The sequence below is a fragment of the Oryctolagus cuniculus genome, chromosome 5 (assembly GCF_051225735.1).
Source record: "Oryctolagus cuniculus isolate XC-2025 breed Fujian yellow rabbit chromosome 5, ASM5122573v1, whole genome shotgun sequence".
Classification (NCBI taxonomy): Eukaryota; Metazoa; Chordata; class Mammalia; order Lagomorpha; family Leporidae; genus Oryctolagus; species Oryctolagus cuniculus.
The window spans coordinates 158,132,088-158,153,978 of record NC_142871.1 but is presented as its reverse complement, the minus strand read 5'-3'; the positions used below and the strand labels follow the sequence as shown (position 1 = coordinate 158,153,978).

The window sequence follows — 21,891 nt, the reverse complement described above, 5'->3', positions numbered from 1 at the left end:
GTTCTCTTTCATCAGTCACAGGTGAGTCCTTTTCATCGTCTGCTGCTATGAAAACTCTCCTTCCTTTGATCATTGCTTGGAGTCCGTCTTACCAGTCTCTCCTCCTGCTGTTCAGTTGCATGCACAGGTGAGCTCCCAATTGTGTTTTCCATCATTCAGAGTTTCTTTTTGCTTCCTTTATTTTTATTACTATATTTTCTGCCTTAATTTTAGGAAAAGTCGAGTTTTTCTTTTTCAATAATTTTGTATTTTCGGTGTCAGATCTCCTATTTATTGCATATACCATGGTTTTATTTGAATATTTGTGTCTCTAATCTTTATATACACAACTCTGGTTTCAGAAAGTCAGGATTGCATATTGTGAATCCAGGTATGCAGACACATTGATAATGCAATCTAAAGTGACTATACATTTTTTTCTTTCTGCTGCTTGAGGGAAGCACTTGCTCTGATTTTTCAGAGAAGTTTCTCGTATTAAGCTGAGGCATAAAACATTGCCAACATTGCAACTATCATATACTTGGAATTCAATTTTATATGGTGTAGCCTGAAAGAAATACTTTATCTTCTCTAAGACTTGTGACGTAGCCATTCTTGAGAAGAATCCTTTGCTGTTCTTCAAGTCCTTGTATTCAAGTCGAAGTTGAGATGGGTGTGTGAGATTTGCTTGTGTCCTTGTTACTGATTTTTCAAGTCCAGGTACATAGGGAGAGGAAGTCATTTTTCTTAAGATATTTGAGCAGTCACAAATACCGGGTGGTGCAGAAGAATCCGGAGCTACAAATGGCCCCAGGGGAGAATTTTGCCCCAGTTATTTTCTCCTGTGATTATCAAAGCAGGACAGTGGAAACCCCTGTCTCCTTAGGACCACTGAGCCGTTACAGCCTCTTTCAGTAATCATGGAGGACTGAACCAAGGGTCAGGGTGTTCTTTGTTTCTAGATATGGTTGTCAGAATTGACTATTTTTTTTTTTTTGACAGAGTGGACAGTGAGAGAGAGAGAGACAGAGAGAAAGGTCTTCCTTTGCCGTTGGTTCACCCTCCAATGGCCGCTGCAGCCGGCGCGCTGCGGCCGGCGCAATGCGCTGATCTGATCGCAGGAGCCAGGTGCTTCTCCTGGTCTCCCATGGGGTGCAGGGCCCAAGCACTTGGGCCATCCTCCACTGCACTCCCGGGCCACAGCAGAGAGCTGGCCTGGAAGAGGGATAACCGGGACAGAATCCAGCGCCCCGACCGGGACTAGAACCCCGTGTGCTCGCGCCGCAGGCAGAGGATTAGCCTAGTGAGCCGCGGCGCTGGCCAGAATTGGCTAATAAAACGACAAGCCTAGTTGAGTTTGAATAAGCAACAAAGGTGTTTTGCTAGTAGTATGGCCTGTATGCTATTTGGGATATACTTATACCCAGAAAGTATGTGTTATTGGTCTGAAAGTCAAATTTGTCAGGGAACCTATATTTTATCTGGCAACCCTGTTTCTCAGTCCTAACATTAAACTCTTCTCAATGCAGCCAAGTAGTCTGTATAAACCCACTGGCATTGACATGTGAGGTGATGTCCATTTGACATTCTGTGATGGAGGTTACCAGGGGGAGTCCAAATCCAGCTAGCTAGGCCATGCTTTTCTCCAACTTTGACTTCTCTGAGTGTGTTGGTTGTTATGCAGGGTCTGGCAGGATTTCTTCTCTCATCCCCAGGAACACTGTTCTTACACAGGAGGCATACTGTGGGACCCTCCATGGCTCTAAGCAATCTGAGGCCAACTCGCCATCAATCCCATAAATTCTCCAAATATACCAAGGCAGTGGTATATTTGTTTCTAAGGGTCGCACAGGTTTTCTATTGCTTGTTTCAAAGGGATTTCGGGGAGCAGAATATTAGATGACTGTGATGAAGTTATCTGAACATGTGATCTGGACATCAAGGTAGTTTTCTTGACCTAAAAGAAAAAGTTCTTCTCCATGGTCAAGTGGTCATCCCTACCATGAACTTTAACAACTTTAACTGTTGTACGTATCCATGGGACAGCTGATATTTTTATGAATGGGATAGTCTTCTGGTTGTTACAACCCAGAGGTTTTAGAAAGAAATCCTGGAAGAAATTACCTTGTGTGGCTTATGTTGAATGTGGAACAATGTGTAGACCCTAAGATTCAGTAAGTGAGAGTTATGAAATTAAACTCTTTAAAAGAACAGAAAAGCAACTTTGAATATTGTACATTGAAATATTTCAAAACCCGAGGACATCAGATATAAAGTGAGAACCCATCAAAAGTGAAAACCAGCCGGCGCTGTAGCATACCAGGTAAAGCCGCTGCTTGCAGTGCCAGCATTCCTTGTGGGCACCAGTTCAAGTCCCGGCTACTCCACTTCAGATCCAGCTCTCTGTTATGGCCTGGGAAAGCAGTGGAAGATGGCCCAAGATGCACCTGCGTGGGAGATCCAAAGGAAGCTCCTTGGCTTCAGATTGGTGCAGCTCTGGTAGTAGGGGCTATCTGGGGATGAACTAGCAGAGGGAGGATCTCTCTCTCTCTCTCTCTCTCTGCCTCTCTCTCTCTCTCTGTCTCCCTGTAACTCTGCATTCAAGTAAATAAATATTTTAAAAAATAATAAACTTAAAAAGTAAAAAAATACAAATAATTAAGCACATCTCAAACATCATTATATGTGGCCTCTTTGTCTTCCTTTATCTCTTCCTCTCCATGGAAGACAAAAAATAGTGTTCTGTGATATTAAATGAGAATTCATACTTATCATTTTACTGAAATCATGGAAATTATGAGAAAAGCATGCCTTTAGAGAATTCGTGTATATTTCATACTCAGTTCATGTATATTTCATACTGAAAAATCAGGTATTGGGGTGAATATTCAGGACTCATGTTTTCATTTGTAGTTTTCCATAAATATTAAGACTGCCTGGCCAAACCTATGAGGAAGCTCTAAGCACAATGTGAAATTTTAAATTCAGTTTTAAATTCAACTGTTAATAATGCCTTGTTGTTTCTGCAATGGGGAATATTGCAGAGAAACTGGCTTTGAATTTTTTAAAAATTTTAGATAAGTATGTATATGAAGTAGAAAATCAAAGCTATAAAATGTTGTAAGGAAATATCCAACCCTGTGATATAAATTACGATTATATTGACATAATTGCACTTTTATCTGTTCGTAGATTAAAAATACAAGTGTGAACATCAATGCAGACCTAAGAAGAGTCAGAATAGTTTATTTTAGATGAAGAGTGCTTCAGGACTTTCTGTGAATCCCTTGTTAATTTTAAAAGCCATCCTATAAAGAAGGCGCTGTCTTTCTCAATTTAGAGGTGAAGAACACTGAGGACTGAAAAGTCAGCTTGCCAAAGGTCACACACATACCAGCCAGGGGTGATCCAGAACTCGGATCACCCCCAGACCCACGAGACACCTAGTGTTGTTTAATGTTTAATGCATTTTTCACCTACTAATGTATGCTGGATACTTTGATATGTCAATACATAACAGAGTGCACATCTCCATTTTACAGCTACACAGCTATTCCATTAGATGGCTGTATTATGATTTACATGCACAGTTAATTCTTTATGGAGTTTAGATTGGTTCCTCCCACCAGCCTTTCTTTTTTTTTGTTGTTGTTGTTGTTGTTGTTGTTGTTGTTTCCCTGAAGAAAGTCCTTGGAATTTATCTCTGAAAATCTTTTCTGATTACTTGTTTAAGAGTTTAAGACACATACCTAAACGGAATATTTTGGAATTCAATTTAATTTTTGATATACATTTCTTGAATGCTCTTCCTAAAGCTTAAACCAGCTCACACTCCTCCGAAACTGCATGGGAATAACTTCTCTCAACGCTTGCTCCGTTTCGAAGGATCACTCTTCAAACTCTAGATCCCAAGACTTGCAGAAAGCAAATAAACTCTTTCCATAATGAGTTACCACAGTAATTTCCATAAAGTCCAGCTACTTTACAAGCTGATACCCCGCGTAGGAAGCTAGGCTTCCCTCTCAGTCCCCTTCCCAGGGTCATTTTGACCCATTGTGGCCAGCAGGCGGTGCTCATATACAGATGAGAGAGAGCTCCGTGGTCACATCCACTCTCCAGTGCGCAGGTACTGCTCATTTCACCTCAAACCATTGGATAGCCTGACCTGTGAAGACTGTTCATTCAAACCTCATATGACTGTTCAACAACCCTGAAATTCCAGTTTATTGGTATTCTTATAGCAGCGTCTTTGAAACCATCACATAAGCAATGTCCAGATATCCCTCTTATTGCAGGCCTGTGTGCACTGCCAGTGGCTCCCTAGCACCCATTCAGGTGAGTTTTTTAGCAGCCAGTCTCACTTCTGTATCAGCCTTACCTGAACCTCCCACCTTCCAGCCTTACTCCTTGTCTGTGAGGAGTGGCATATGTCACAACATTGTCTAAGGCTCTTTCTCTCCATATTTCCCTCTTCTCCAACAATCACATATTTCTAATTTTTAAAATTTGTACCTGAAATAGTTATCATTCAAGCCTAGTGCGGGTAAATTTCTCAGGGTTTGTCATCTTTACCACAACCCAGCTTAGTAATTTTTTTAAATGTCTGTGCAATTGGAATTATCTTGTTCCATACAGGAAAATTTCTTACTCTTTCATAGTTTGGTTGCAAGTACTTTGAAAAGCAAAATTCAAATTGAAAGGCTGAAAAATGACTACACAAAATAAAAATATCTGAACATCTAAAATATCAGAAAAATTTTTAAAAATATGTATAACAAATATGACTACAGAATGCAGTGTCCTTAATGTATAAAGAGCTTATATATGCCCATTACAAATAATAAAACCCTAATGGAAAAAATGGACCAGGGGCCTGAATAAAATTTACATAAACACAACCAAATATGGAGTCATTTTAAGAAATTATTTAATTTAATTAATTCTGACCTAAAGATTGGATTATCTTTATTCAAATCAGCAAAGAGAAATTCTATGTTAGCAATGATAGGTTATGGCAAAAATCAGAGTCACATCTCACTCATGGTTAGCAGAAATATATAATCATCATTTCACCACATTGTAAGAAGTTTTACAATGTATGGTAAGAACATTAAATTCTTTATAACCTATAACTGGTAATATGCCTATAGAAATTATTGAAAATTTAATCAAAGAATATATTAAAAGTTCATTTTGACAATATTTATTCCAACAAAAAATTATACACCAAGAAACACTCAATAAAGAATATAATTTATGAAGTATGTGTATTTTAATATACAAATAAGAAATAGGAAGATAAAACTCATGCTATTTTTAATGTTTATGTTCTCTGAGTATGCAATAATAGTTTTTGTTTTTAGTTCGCATAGTTTTGTTTCTCCAACTTTGTATAAGAAATTGGATTACTTTTTTTTATAATATGTCACAAGCTCCATTGTATTTACTTTATTTGGAATTGCTCCCTCTTACCTTCTTTGTACTGTTCTACGTGGGCTCTTATAACCAGTGATCATCCCTTTATAGTTTATCTTTTTTTTAAGATTTTATTTATTTATTTATTTGAGAGGTAGAGTTAAAGACAGTGAGAGGGAGAATAAAGAAAGGTCTTCCATCCACTGGTTCACTCCCCAGATGGCTGCAACAGCCAGAGCTGGGCCTATCTGAAGCCAGAAGCCAGGAGATTCTTCTGGGTCTCCCATGTAGGTGCAGGGCCCAAGGACTTGGGCCATCTTCAACTGCTTTCCCAGGCCATAGCAGAGAGCTGGATGGGAAGAGGGACAGCCGGGACTAGAACTGGTGCCCATATGGGATGTCGGGACTGAAGGTGGAGGATTAACCTGTGCCGCAGTGCCGGCCCCCGAAATTGGATTACTTTTACATTAAAGAAAATACAGATGCTAAAAATCAGCCTGGTAAAGATATAATTTCATGCAATAAAATGTACACAACTTAATTGTAGAGTTTAGTGGATTTTGATACAATTATGCCCTAATGCAACTTTCATTGCAACTGTGAGATAGAATACACATGTAGCATTCATGTTTATCATCTTTCCTTTAGTATAATACTTTGAGGTTTAAGTATAATAATACTCCTTTTTACTGCTGAGGAGTTTTGGTTTTCAAGATCTACAAAATTTGTTTATTGAGCAAATAAACAGGCAGGTCATTTGCAGTTTGGGGTTATTGTAAATAAGCTTCTTATTATATTAGTGTAAAATTATTGCTGTGAGCACATGATTTTGTTGTCTTGGACAAATACCATGGAGTAAAATTTATGAGCCACATTCTAAGTGAATGTTTAATTTTATAAAACAAAGAGCCACTCTGTATTCGGTGTAATTACGCTAAATAACCTCAACGGCAAAGGATGCAGACTTCAGGTGTTCCACATCCTCACCAACACTTGCTATTGCCAATTCTTTAAAGTTTAGCTACCTTAGCAGTGAGGAATGGGATCTCTAAATTTTCGGTTCTCCAGTGACTAATGATTTCCAGAATCTTCTTGTGTTGTTATTGATCACCTGTACATCAGGAAAAGTCCAAAAGTTCATAGAAGAGTGAACTAGAAGATAAATTTCATTAGATGCAAAAAACTGAGCTGCCGTATACACGAGGGATCTTCAAAAAGCTCATAGAAAATACTATTAATGAAAAAACTATTAATCGATTCCAAAATTTTTTGCACCAAAACAAACATCTTTTAGGACCCTTTTTCCATGAACAATTTGAAATATCCCCCAATATTCTTTTGTGAAGTTTGTTCAAATATTTCCATTTTTACTGAGGATATTCAAAAGTTTATTATTGAACTACAGGAGTTCAATATATGTTCAACAAAAATTCCTTTATCAGACATGTATTATCAATATTTTTCGCAGTACGTGAGCTGACTTTTCGTTTTCTTAACAGTGTCTTTTGAAGAGCACTATAGGATTTTAGTAGAATTTAATTTATCAATTTTTAATGGATGTTTGGCTTTGGTTTATATTTAAGAAACATTTTTATATTCTTTTTTAACTTTCATTTAATGAATATAAATTTCCAAAGTACAGCTTATGGATTACAATGGATTCCCCCCCATAACTTCCCTCCCACCCACAACCCTCCCCTTTCCCTCTCCCTCCCCCTTCCATTCACATCAAGATTCATTTTCAATTATCTTTATATACAGAAGATCAATTTAGCATATATTAAGTAAAGCTTTCAACAGTTTGCACCCACACAGAAACACAAAGTGAAAAATACTGTTTGAGTACTAGTTATAGCATTAAATCACAATGTACAGCACATTAAGGACAGAGATCCTACATGAGGAGTAAACACACAGTGACTCATGTTGTTGACTTAACAAATTGACACTCTTGTTTATGGTATCAGTAATCACCCTAGGCTCTTGTCATGAGTTGCCAAGGCTATGGAAGCCTTTTGAGTTCACGGACTCTGATCATATTTAGACAAGGTCGTAGTCAAAGTGGAAGTTCTCTCCTCCCTTCAGAGAAAGGTACCTCCTTCTTTGATAACCTGTTCTTTCCACTGGGATCTCACTCACGGAGATCTTTCATTAAGGTCTTCCCCAAAAAGAGGAAAAATGCTCCTGTGCTTTCTTTTAAAAGTAATAAACTTTTGGCTTTTATGTTTATGTCAATGATCTATTTCCATTTGTATGTTTTGGGAGGTAATTTGGAGATAATTTTTTTCATATGAATATCTAGCTGGCATCATTTTTTGAACACTAGTTTTTCTCCAATGAATTCCCCGGAAATAGTCATTGAAAGTCACCTGACTCTAAATGTGAGCGTGTCTTGATTTTCTCTCTGTTGCATTGACCTGTACCTACCCTGATGCCGGGAACCCCCAGCTCTAACTCTCCTGTCCTCTGCATGCGGATCTGTTGTTGGATACTGAGGTTGCCTAACACTCGTGGTTTCAGAGTTTGAAGAAATTTGTGATGAATCTCAGCTGCTCCTCTAACAAACAAGAATATGAGCAAGTGGTTTAAATTCTCTGAATCTCAATGCCTCCTAATACTTTCTAGGATTCTTTTGATAACTTAGTCTGATGAGACCTTGAAATGTCTGGAGCATCACTTGACATAGTTAAGGAAACCATGAGAAGTTAGTGTGTCCTTAATGACCTTGCTCACTTGAGGCTCCTACACAAAAGCCAATGGGGATTGTATTCAAATGCATTTTTCACTGCGATTTCTAGCCCTCATTTTACATTTCTAGTCATCTGATTTTCATTTTGACTTTGCCACTTAATTATCTGTCAACCCTTCGGTGAGTCACGTAATTTCTCTGGACCTCAGCCTTTTCCTTTGGAAAACAGTTTGGTAATCATTCTCTACAGCTGTTCCATCTCTAACCATTAGGATCGCAGAGGAGGTGCTAGTTTTACAAGACTCCATGCTATTTAGATTGTGCCTGGGTCACAGTGTTCAGATCTGGATGGTTCTCAGGGACAAACAGGAGCTCATATCGGGTGTCGTTGCCAGATAGCAAAACTCTGGCAATCAGAGCACATGAGGACTGACAGAATCTACTTGTAATGATTAATCTGGGAGAGAAAAGATGACAATGAAGTGCAAAATGTGACTCTGCCATTTTGGAACAGTGAACAGATTATATGGTCTAGAGTTCAATCCATACTAAGATCAGTCCAGGTTGGCTGGCGCCGTGGCTCAGTAGGCTAATCCTCCACCTTGCAGCGCCGGCACACCAGGTTCTAGTCGTGGTTGGGGCACCGGATTCTGTCCCGGTTACCCCTCTTCCAGGCCAGCTCTCTGCTGTGGCCAGGGAGTGCAGTGGAGGATGGCCCAAGTCCTTGGGCCCTGCACCCCATGGGAGACCAGGAGAAGCATCTGGCTCCTGCCTTTGGATCGGCGTGGCCATTGGCGGGTGAACCAACAGCAAAGGAAGACCTTTCTCTCTGTCTCTCTCTCTCACTGTCTGCTCTGCCTGTCAAAAAAAAACATCAGTCCAGGAATATTGTTGGAGGAGGGAGCAGATTGCTGTTGCGTCCATGTGTCCGCACGCTCGTATTTATGGAACAGTGTGCTTTTGCAGAGTGAGCTCCCCATTACTGGAAGTGTTCAAGTCAAGGTCAGATCCTCATTTAACAGTGGTATTCTATAAAAGATTTCTGCACTGGGTAATTAATGTCCAGAGGGCCTGTAAAATGCTTCCTAGCTCTGCAGTGCTGTGATCCTGTAGGGTGTTTGTAAGAACTCAGTAGGAAACTTGAAAGTTTATATCATAGAAATATAGTTTCTAATGCTAAAATTGCCAATGAATATCTATGTTCCATTATGAATTTAAATTCCAAAATAAAAAAAAAGAATTATGGCTCACTGTCCTGGTCGTGTGTGTGTGTGTGTGTGTGTGTGTAGTCCTCCAGCTTCAGGAGCACAGAGCATCTTCTGCAATCCTCTCCTGCTTAAGAGTAAAAAGATAAAACAATTTGAAGAAAAGAGGTGTACCTTTTTGTCCTGAAAACTGCATTAACTAGGTCCTAAAGGTGTAAGATAGAAGAGAAATTAGGTCATGATTAGAGAAAATCATACTATAATAGAAACTTTACAATACAAGAAATCATGGCATTGCTATATTTATTTGTTTTGTAGCCTAATGCATGTTAATTGGTATCTAATATGTCAATTACACACAGATTTTTCACCTTGAAGGTCCTCAATTATATTTTCTAAAATATCTGAGATTTCCATTTTCAAAAGGTTTATCTATTTTGAAAGTCAGAGTTACAGAGAAAGAGGAAGAGGTAGAGGAGAAAGTTCTTCCACCTGCTGGTTCATTCCCCAGATGGCCACAGTGGCCACAACGGCCAGTGCTGGGCCAGGCCAAGGCCAGGAGCCAGGAGCTTCACCTCAGCTTCCCACATGGGCGGCAGGGACTCAAACAATTGGGTCATCTCCTGCTGCTTTTCTCAGGCCGTTAGTAAGGAGATGGATAGGAAGTGGAGCAGCTGAAATATAAAAAGGCACCCACATGGGCAACAGTGTCACAGGCAGCAGTGTTACCCACTATGGCACAACACTAGTCCCAAGGTTTCCATTTATTTATTTTGATGTTTTCCAGTTCTTCAAGTTCTTTTTTTTTTTTTAACAGGCAGAGTGGACAGTGAGAGAGAGAGACAGAGAGAAAGGTCTTCCTTTGCCGTTGGTTCACCCTCCAATGGCTGCCATGGCCGGCGCGCTGTGGCTGGTGCACCGCGCTGATCCGAAGGCAGGAGCCAGGTGCTTTTCCTGGTCTCCCATGGGGTGCAGGGCCCAAGGACTTGGGCCATCCTCCACTGCACTCCCTGGCCACAGCAGAGAGCTGGCCTGGAAGAGGGGCAACTGGGACTAGAACCCGGTGTGCTGGCGCCGCAAGGCAGAGGATTAGCTTACTGAGCCGCGGCGCCGGCCCAAGTTCTTTTTGTTCTTCAAAAACTCCCCTTTAAGGACATCCACGTTTTGTTTCAGGGATGCATTCGTTGCCTTGTCTTACCTCCCTGAAGATGTTAGTGACTTCATTTTTAAAAGACAGTTCTCCTCATAGTTTGCATATATATTTTCTCACTTTCTCCTCTTTTGTTTGTGTGGCTCTCTCATCCACATGAGAGGTTTTCTATTAGTTCTGGCCCTCCTGGGTTGTCTGGTGATGACTAAGATGCGTTACTAAAAGCTGGCTGGATGCACCGAGTTCGGGGGTTGGATTTGCTGTTTTTGAGTTCATTGCAGGGTGACTGCTATGGTTTGGAAGTGGTTTATCCATGCAAAAACTCACGTTGAAACTTGGTCCCAGTGAAATGGCATTGAAAGGTGGTGGAACCTTTAAGAAGTGGGACGTAGAGGGACGTGATAAAGTCAAGACTCATGAAGGGATGAGTGCTGTCCTTGTGCAGTGGGTTAGGTCTCATTTCCTTTGAGAGCAGATTGTTATAAAACAGCAAGCCTGGGGTCCAGCGCTGTAGCCTGGCAGGTAGGGCCACACACCACCATTCCATATGGGCACCAGTTCAAGTCCCGGCTGCTCTACCTCGGATCCAACTCCCTGCTGATGGCCTGGGGAAAGCAGTGGAGGTTGGCTCAATTGCTTGGACCCCTGCACCCATGTGGGAGACTAAAGAAGCTTTGGGCTCTTGGCTTCAGGATGGTGGTTGCAGCCATCTGGGGATTGAATCAATGGAAGGAGGATCTCTGTCTCTCTTCCTCTCTCTCTGTAACTATGACTTTTTTTTAAATTTTATTTAAGATGTACAAATTTCATGTATTTTCTATATACAGATTCAGGAACATAGTGATACTTCCCATGATCCCTCCCACCCATGATCCCACCATTCTTCCTCCTCCCTCTCCTATTCCCACTCTTAATTTTTACAAAGATGTATTTTCAGTTTACTTTATACCCATAAGATTAACCTTACGTTAAGTAAGGTCAGCAAAACATTGTTCCTCAACAGCTGAGGCAAGGGCTTTAAACAATAATCAAATCTCAAAATGTCAATCTCACTCCTATAGATTACCTTCTAAGTACTCTGTTGGTGTAACTACGACTTTCAAATAAATAAATCTTAAAAAGAAAAAAGCAAGCCTGATCCATCTCCCTTCTCGCTTCCTCTCACCATGTGATACCACTTCCTCGTATGCATTCCCACTGTCTGATGCCACTTCTCCTGAGTCCTCATCAGAAACTCCTGCTCACGCCATGCTCCTGGACCTCTAGAGCTGTGAGCCAATAAATTTCTCATCTTTATAAAATACACAGTCTCATGTATTCTGTCATAGCAACAGATAATGGGCCAAAGGAGCTAAGTGAGTATTTTACTGAGAAACCCTAGCAGCAGTGTCTTTATATATGTCCTTTTCAATTGTTTTGAGTCCCTGTCCTTCCTTTTCACACCTGGCGTGGGGAGGAGGAGGGAGAGGTAAAATCCAAATGGGAGCTGAACTGGGGGAGGGAAACTGGAGCAGGGGAGTGGTGCCTGTAGTCAGAATCAGTGTGGATACAGTCATCAACTCTACATCTCTGGGGATTAACCCCAAGGACCAGAACAAAGTTGGAAATGGGACTAGGATGCTAATTTCCTTTTGGTTAGGCTCTTGATTTTGATGCCTCTTCCATTTTGCCCTCAGTTCTAGAAGAATCTAAGGCTACCAATTCCTGTAGCTTTCAAGAATTCTGTGAGGTACATTGTGCTGAGCTGCAGCTTCCTCCAATGTGCTTGAGGATTGGCTTTCTTATGTCGGTCGAATTGATTGTCATTGGTCCATTTGCTTGTAGCTCTCCCCCTTGTGCGGCAGTTTTCCTGTCTTTATCATCTCTGACACAGCATTAACATCATCATCATTATTCTATGCTTATAGTGCAGCATTCGGATAGAGAAAATTATTTGCATGAGTTCAGATCACTGTTCTTACCTGGACCCATTGTATCTTCAAACCTGTTTTTGTTGTTGCTCTTTTATCAGTCGCTCAGGGATTGGAACTCTCTGGTGATGGATTGTAATTATTTGTCTTTTATATCTAGTATCCTTTCTGATTGCCTTATCTGTTTGCCCATTTCCTCTGCATTCATTAGGATTATCTCAAGGACATTCCTCTTTGTCAGTAATTTAATTTTCAGTTGTGCTTCCTTATGAAGCACAATTCATAAAGAATTATGAACAATTCATAGGACTTAGTTTCTTATTTACGTATTTATTTACAAGGTAACAATGACCTTTCTGGATCTCAATTTGCTTCCTTGAATGGAAAGAATTTTCCTGTTTCCTCATATGTGGTTTTATTGTTTTAACTGAGTCCTTCATTTATTCAATTAACATTCTTTTGAAATTTTTCTGTAACGTGAGGAGTTCTATGAGACTCTTCTGTCTTTTGTTTTTTATTGTTATTTTACTTTTTTCTGGTCCATGGCTAACACAGAGTCTGTCTAGACTTAATTTTTTCTGAGATAGTATGATCTAAGGTTGGTACAATTTCAATATTTTACTTTTGACATGTAAGAGTTGTACATATTTATATTACTATTGAAGAACCTGAGAGAATGTCTAATGATCAAATTATAGTAATTAGCATATCCATCACCTCCAACATTTATCATTTCTATGAGACTGTTCCATAACCTCCAGTTATTTTGGAATATATGATAATTATTATGCATTACATATTGTGAATTATTGTGAATTATCCTACTGTGCTAGAGAATACAAGAACTAATACCTCTTGTCTAATTGTATCTTGGTGCTGGTTATCTAACCTCTCTCTAGTTTCTTTGTCGCATTTTAGTGATCACTATTTTACTTTATTCTGAAAGAAAAACTTTTTTAGCTTTCATAGATTAGTGAGAACATGCAGTACTTGTCTTTCTGTGCCTGACTTATTAGACTCCACATTACGTCCACCAGGTTGTCACAAATGACAGGATCTCATACGTTTTTGTGATTAAATAATATTCCCTTGCATGTGTATGCTACATTTTGTTTATCTATCCAACTGTTGATGAATATCTTGGCTGATTCCATTTCTTGTCTGTTAACATAACTTATATCAATATATGAATGTATTTTCCTCCTTAATCTACCTTTTGAATACAGTAGCTCTTTAGTTTTACTTACTTTGTTGTTGTGGTAGTGATGCAATAATAAAATTTTACTTACTACAATCACTATTTTGATTGCCATCTGTCCACTCTTCTTACTCTACTAAATAGTAGCATATTTTAGAGACATCTTGGGATAGTCCTCCTACTTCCTATTTACTTCCTGTTTATTAAAGCTAGTCTAGTTTATGCTGTAGTCTCACATCTCATTCAAAGTTATTTTTCTCACAAATCAATAGGCCAGACTTCTGGGTCAGAGGACACTGAACATGGCAGGTGCATGTTCTGCCTTTCTGTTTCCGTTCTTCGTTTCACTGTGAGGGATTGGAGGCCAAGTGGAAGAGAGGGAGCCATCATTTTCAGTCTCTTGATGGCATTCAACGAGAGCTGATTCTCGTGGTATCAACAAATACGTGCTTAGGAGGCCACCTGAAGTTTCCACTCTGCATGATTCCCTTTCTGGAAGGCCTCGCTCTGACCCAGTCTCTGCTGGGCTCCTCAGCACCCACCACGGAGGGTCTGCATCGCTGCTGCAGGCCGGTCACTCGGGAAGCAGATCTTCTGAGAATGCCACTGGCCAGCCGCTTTCTCTCTGCAGGAGCTCCTCAGCACCCCAGAGACTCAGGGGTCTGTTTCACACCACGAATAGCAACACCTGCCTCTCCTGTGAGACCCACAGTCTCCCTCCAACCTTCCTGCTCAGGTGGGGAGAGGGAAAAATATCAGCAAAGGATTTGGAAAATGGTAGAGAGACTTCTGCAGACTTTATTAAGTGGAAGGCTTGTTCTTTCTTCTGAGACTGTCCGAAGCGTTCTGTTTGAGAGTACACTCCTTTTATTGAGGATTGCATTCAGTTCTCCTTCTAGAATGCCCTAGACTACTCCACGTGTGTTCCCAACAAATGAGCTGTGGTCTCGTTGAGATCCTGGAGTCTTGGGTGGATGTTTTCTTTCTGGAAATTATTCCCCCTTCAGTTTCCCCTCAGTTGTCTATTAACTGTTGGTCTGGACTTACTAAATTTGGCAAGTGAGTTTCACTGAGACTTCAGGATTTCGTAGCACTGTATTTGTTAGTACAGCTTCTGAAACGTAGATGGGGCATCCGGAGACGTGAAGTCAAAAAAGAATTTTCAGTTTCTAGTTGCCACATTTTTGGAAGTTTATTTGCCCTTTCTTTGCTCAGGTGCTGCTCATACTTGTTTTGCCTCAAAATTTTTAATAGCTTACATTTATTAACATTGAAAGATATACTAAATGTATTATTAAAACATAATGGAAGTTATTTAACAGCATGTATTAATAATATTAGCGGAAGGAGGTTATGATCTGGTTTCATTTTAAGAATGGATATGCTGATATTTTAGCTCAGAATCTCATTCTTTTTCCAACTGCTTAGTCATGTTGATTTTTTAAATAAATTTCAGCCTCCAGAGGGATTAACTTTAGGATAGAGACTGGCCTGAAGATATCTAGATTCCAGATTTTATCATCATGTGCACTTACTGGTTCTCCTTACATTTTGGGAGTTTCTAATGCCTTGAATATAATGAAGTCTAGAGTGCTCAGCAAAACTTATCTTCTCATTCTCATACTATCTAAAAATGTTGGGGTGAGCATTTGGCCTTCTGATTAAGACAGCTTGAAGGCCTGCATCCTATACAGGAATGTCAGCATTCGAATCCTGACTGCGCTTCCCATTCTAGCTTCCTGCTAATGTGCACCCTGCAAGGCAGTGGCTGATGACTCAAGTGATTGGGTCTTGGCTTTGGCCTGATCTACCCCCTGTTGTTATAGGAATTTGGATAGTAAACCAGTGGACGGGAGTTCTATCATTTTCTCTCCCTCTCCTTTCTGTGTCTGTCTCACTACCACAGAAACAAACAAAAATAATCATGAAAATACTATTTATTCCCACTCCCTGCTAATGTGCCTTGGAAAAGCACTGGAAGATGGCCTGAGTACTTGGGTCCTTGCACCCACATGGGAAACCCAGAAGAAGCTTCTGGCTCCTGGCTTCAGCCTAGCACATCCCTGGCTGCTGTTGCCATTTGAGGAATGAACCACCAGATAGAAGATCTTTTGCTCTCTCTCTCTCTTCCTCTCTCTCTCTCTCTTTCATATAAATCTTAAAAAAAAAAACTGCAGAGCAAACATTTGTGTAAGTCTACCATATGATCCAGCTATCTCACTTCTGGGAATATATCCAAATGAAAGCAGCATATGAAAGTGATACCTGCATTCCCATGTTTTAAGCATCTCAATTCGCAATAGCGAAGACATGGAACCAACCCAGATGTCCTTGGAATTTTGATTGCAATCACATTGAATCTGTAATTGTTTTGTGTAGTGTGGATATTTTGGTTTTTTTTTTTTTTTTGTATTTTTTTTTTGTATTTTTTTTTTTTTTTGACAGGCAGAGTTAGACAGTGAGAGAGAGAGAGAGACAGAGAGAGAGACAGAGACAGAGAGAAAGGTCTTCCTTTTTCTGTTGGTTCACCCCCAAAGTGGCCGCTACAGCTGGCGTGCTGTGCCAATCTGAAGCCAGGAGCCAGGTGCTTCTCCTGGTCTCCCATGTGGGTGCAGGGCCCAAGGACCTGGGCCGTCCTCCACTGCCCTCCTGGGCCACAGCAGAGAGCTGGACTTGAAGAGGAGCAACCGGGACAGAAATGGCACCCCAACCTGGACTAGAACCCGGGATGCCGGCTCCGCAGGCAGAGGATTAGTGAGCTGTGGCCCCGGCCATAGTGTGGATATTTTGATTATATTAATTATTCCACCATGAATGTGGAAGACTTCCATTTTTTTCTGTCTCTTGTTTTTCTTTCATTAATGTTTTGTAATTTTCATTATACACATTTTCCATATACTGGCTGCTCTACTTCCAATCCAGCTCCCTGCTAATGTACCTGGGAAGGCAGCAGAAGATGGCTCAAGTCCTTGGGACCCTTGCACCCACATGGAAAACCTGGAAGAAGCTCCTGGCTCCTGGCTTTGGCCTGGTCCAGCTCTGGCCATTGCAGCCATTGGGGAGTGAACTAGTGAATAGAAGATTGATCTCTCATTCTCTCTCTTTTTTTCTCTGCAAATCTTTCAAATGAATAATTAAAATAATTTTTTAAAAAAATTAGCTCTTCATTTCATTCATCTTTTGTATGGGTTTTTTAAAATTTCTATTTTGTTTGTTTCTTCAATTATTTTTATTATTTCTTTCCTTCTACTAATTTTAGGTTTGTTTGTTCTAGTTTTTCTGGGTCCTTGAGATACACTGTTATATAATTTATTTGATACCTTTCAAATTTTTTATGTATACACTTATTGTTATAAACTTTCTTCTTAACACTGCTTTTGCTATATTGCATAAGTTTTGATGTTATATTTTCATTTTGATTCATTGAAGGGATTTTAAAATGATTGCCCTTTTGACTTCTTCTATGACCCACTGTTCTTTTTTGGTACATATTTTTTGTTCAGTCTCTATGTGTATTTTCTTTTTTTTTTATGTTCTAGTGCTTTTATTATACAGTAAGTTAACAAGAATTTCTTATGTTAGTATGCTCCTAAAACTACCTATGTAACACTGCATGTTGTTTGTGTATTTTCTAGAGTTTTTTTGTTGTTAATTTCCAGCTTCATTCCACGGCTGTCAGAAAAGATACAGGATATTATTTCAATGGCCTATTATATGTTCTATCCTAGACAGTGTTCTGTGCACTGATGAAAACAATGTGTTTTCTGCAGCTATGGGCTGGACTGTTCTCTCTGTATCTGTTAGGTCCATTTGGTTGATAATGCAGATTAGCTGTTATTTCTTTATTGATTTTTTTCCTGGTTGATCTATCCATTGACAAAAGCAATTTGTTGATGTCCCCTATCAGTATTATATTGGAGTTTATGTTTTCCATTAGATCCATTAACATTTATTTTATAAAACTGGGTTCCCTAGCAGTGGGTGCTTATACATTTTCTATAGCCACATCTTCTTGTTAAATTGATCCCTTAATAATTACATGATGCCCTTCTTTGTCTCTCTTAGTAGTTTTTGTCAGATATGAGTATATATACACCTGCTTACTTCTGATTTCCACTTGTGTGGAATATCCTTTCCCATTCTTTCACTTTCAGTCTGTGTGTGTCTTCACTGGTGAAGTGTGGTGTTTGCAGGCAGCATATAGATGGGTCTTATTTTTTTTTTTTTGTCCATTTAACCAGTCTGTATCTTTTAATTGGAGAATTTAGTCCATTTACATTCAAGGTTATTATTGATAAGTAATGACTTGTCCCTGCCATTTTTCCATAAAAATCCATTTTGCTTGCTTTGAATCAGTTTTGCTTTTTACAAGGAGGTTTTCTACCTTCACAGCATTTCATAATGCTGATTGTCTTTCTTTAAATATCTTTTTTTTTTTTTTGACAGGCATAGTGGACAGTGAGAGAGCGAGAGAGAGAGAAAGGTCTTCCTTTTGCCATTGGTTCACCCTCCAATGGCCGCTGCGGCCGGCGCATCACGCTGATCTGAAGCCAGGAGCCAGGTGCTTCTCCTGGTCTCCCATGGGGTGCAGGGCCCAAGCACTTGGGCCATCCTCCACTGCACTCCCAGGCCATAGCAGAGAGCTGGCCTGGAAGAGGGGCAACAGGAACAGAATCTGGTGCCTGACCAGGACTAGAACCTGGTGTGCTGGCGCCGCAGGCTGAGGATTAGCCTATTGAGCCGCGGCACTGGCCTTTAAGTATCTTTCCTTAAGTATCATTTCAAAGACTGGCAGGGTAGTGACAAACTCTTTCAATTTTTGCTTGTCTTAGAAAGTCTTTATTTCACCTTCATTTATGAAACAGAGCTTTGTTGGGTAAAGTATTTGGTGTTGCAGGTTTTTTTTTTTTTTCTTTTTCTTTTGGGACTTGGAACTGTATCTCTCCATTCTCTCCTGGCCTGAAGCGTTTCTGCTGAAAAATTCGTATCAGTCTGATGGGAGTTCCTTTAAAGGCGATCTGCTTTTTCTCTCTTACAAATATTACGGTATTTTCTTTAGGCTTTCCTTTTAAAAGTTTGACTATAACGTGTTATATCTCCCTTTCTTCACAGTCCAATATTAATATATTATTGTGTGGCCTTTGGGAGTAATGTTTCTCTTGTTCACATTTCTTGTGTTTCTGATTGGATTTTTGTGCATCTGGAAGCTGTCTTATTTCTGTCTCTCCTGCAGGCTTTATTCCTGGAGATGTGCCTCTGGGACTCGGTGGAATGCCTAACTTACACCTGAGCTCCAGGGCTGTGTGCTGGGTGGGGCCAGGAACTTGGTCACCATTTGTGAGTGGGGCAAGAGCCCAGAGTGACACCCAAGGTGGATGGGGGAGCACCTGCAGCTCCAGTCAGCAGGGAGAGGGGATGATGGAGCTGGCTGGTAAGTTTGCAGTCCCAGTCCCAGCTTTCTTCCGTGCCAGGGTGAACCAGCTGATTCATAGCCTAGAGTGAGCTCACGGTACCAGTGTACTGTCCAGGCACTGACTCATTTCATAGGATGTCCTGTGACCCCACTGTGAGATCTGTGCCAAGTCTGCAGGGGGCTGAGCCTCTGCAGGCAGACTAGGCAGGTGCATGGGCACGTAGCCACAACCTGTGGTTTTCTTGGCTCTGTCTCTTATTCCTGAAACTCCCACAGTCACAGGGAGCAGAGGCCCTGCTCTTCATCCTGTAAGTTGCCCTGTGTCTGGTCTGGCGGCTTCTGGTACCAGTAGACTACTTGTTGTCCTCTGAGTCAGAACAGAGTTCAGCAGCGACTACACCACAGCAAACTGAGACGGTGCTTTGGTGGGGGATGGTGAGGGAGCCAATATGCAGCAAAGTTGTACTTGGGCCCCTGTCAGTCCCCCAGGCTGAACGTGAGGTCAGTGGGAACTGTGGATTTCTCCCTCGGTTAGAGCTGCCCGTGGGTGGAGGCTGCAGCAGCTTCTTTTTAACCTTATGTTGCCAAGATGGCATTTCCCAGCTGGCATCTGGGCCCATAGATGCAGGATGACTGGCAGCAGGGGTGGTGGCAGATTGCCCTCTCTCCTCACTGCCCCACAAAGCCTCTGTTCTGTAATGTTAGTTCTCCACTGAAGATCTCTGTCCATCAGTTCCCTGGGAATGTGGTGGTCCGTCCTTTGTTCCTCTGGTATCTGTGGCTGAGGTCAGTGTGGCTTCTCACTATTCAACCATCTTGAATATCTGTGTTATCCTTTTCTAAATCATACATAAATCTTCCATATCTGTCAATGTCAGAATAAAATATTCATGCCAAAAGCCGCACTAAATATTAATTGAGTTCTTACTGTGCCTTGCACCAGGCTGAGGGTTTAACATGCATTGATAAACATGTTATTCCCATTTTTATTTAACATGTTGGTATGAAGATATAATTTCTGGAATCAGTGAACAGAGCTATCCAGATACACACACACACACACAAACACTTCCAGAAGCACATGTACAAACAAATACGTCCTTGCACAACAGTATTGCTGGGACTATTTTATGGCCTGAATTCCTGGAAGAAATATTAATCATTTAAATCTTTGTATACTGCCCAAAAAATCACACAAAAAAATTTGTAACTGACACAAATTCACGTCAGTCAAATGCTAGTTTTGGTCTGGAATGGTAAGCCCTGTGTATCTTTATTGATTCTTCTGTAGTTTTTTTCTAGGGGTGGGTATGCCTCTCAGTTCTGGTCAATGAGACTCAGGAAGATGTTCTCTGAATGATTCTTCTAGGTGAAAAAATTGCGGCTCAGAAACCAGATCTCGGGCCCTGTACGTTTCCTCCGCTGTGGTATTTTGATGTAGCAACCTGGAGCCCCAAGCAGCCATCGCAGAAAAATGAGCACGAACATAAAAAGCCAAAACTTTGATGACAAAGCATGAGATTGAAATAGAACAGCTGAACCAAGATCAAAAGTTTCCATCTTCCCGGAATTTAAAAATATGTTTAAAAACTAAGCATAATTTTTCTAACCTACTCTTTGATTGGTTTCTGACACAAGCAGTGAAAATTATCTATAGTGTTGCAGCAATTATCCTACCTACCAGCACTTTTTGAGAATGCTTTTGTCTACACCATTGCTACACTGGGTATGATGAATACTTTAAGGTTTTTCAATGTAGTGGACAAATATTATCAGTCACAGTTTCAATGTTCGCTTTTCATCATTGGTAAGTTTTCCATGTGTTTATGCAATTTTGTTGGTGGTTTAGTGATTACTATATGTGTTTCACTTTTCAGGAGTCTTTGTGTTTTGGACTGTACTGGTCATTCCACTGTCGGTAACACCTCTACCAGGTAGTAGATTGGAGGAGGAAGGGAGGATGAACTGCGTGTAATTCACCTGTGGTTCTCACACATGAGTCTTACTTCCCTAGTGTACATTGCGAGGGCACTTCTTACATCAATGGTGTAAGGTAGAATTGCTTCTCACTGAGCAAAGATTCTCACATAAACCAAGTGTAAAACTCAAGAGAAGAGGATACAGACCAAAAATAAAATAAACTTTTGCTCTTCAGAGTAGACACAAAGAGTGTATATGAATGTGTTTGTCATGGCTCCAGACATATTTAAAAACAATTCATATTTTTTACTGTGGTTCTTTTTGTACCCCCCCCCCGACTAACTGGAATAATTACACAAGATTTTGACAATCACAGAGACAAATGACTTTACAGTGTAAGATGTAATGTTGATAGCCACTATATATTTATAGCTCTAATTTTTTGTTTTCTGTCACTTAGTTGATAATATACATAGAATAATATGGATGGAAATAAATTGTAATAAAAAAAAACCCATGCCTCACTTCATGGTACTTGTTTTGTGCCCTACCTAAATTCTTTTACACCTCCTAGCATTAACCAACAGAAAAACTATCCCTCAATTAAGTTTTAATTTATTCCAGGGCTTTCTCTGTTTTCTCAAGATTTTATCAAGGATGTTAATTTAATCGAAAAAGTCTATTTACAAAAAAAGGCATTCATACCTATATCCATCTTCTATCTATATCTGTATATGTATCTGTCTATTATAATTTATTCCCATTTTTAATTAACTAGTATAACATGTGCTTGAATAAATAAAATAAATTTTATTTTAAGATTTATTTATTTATTTGAAAGTCAGAGTTACACAGAGAGAGGTAGAGCCAGAAAGAGAGAGTGGTCATCCAGCCACTGGTCGCTACAACAGCCAGAGCCAAGCTGATCTGAAGCCAGGAGCCAGGAGCTTCTTCTGGGTTTCTCACATGGGTGCAGGGGCCCAAGCACTTGGGCCATCTTCCACTGCTCTCC

At 40.3% G+C, this 21,891-nt stretch overlaps 1 long non-coding RNA gene across 1 annotated transcript; it reads left to right on the top strand.

Annotated features, from left to right (window-relative positions):
* LOC149126823 (uncharacterized) lies at window positions 1-21,588 on the top strand. Its single transcript, XR_016233496.1, has 3 exons — window positions 1-127; window positions 18,780-18,977; window positions 20,329-21,588. It is a non-coding gene; the product is annotated as an uncharacterized LOC149126823 (long non-coding RNA).
* Window positions 21,589-21,891: the final 303 nt, after the last annotated feature.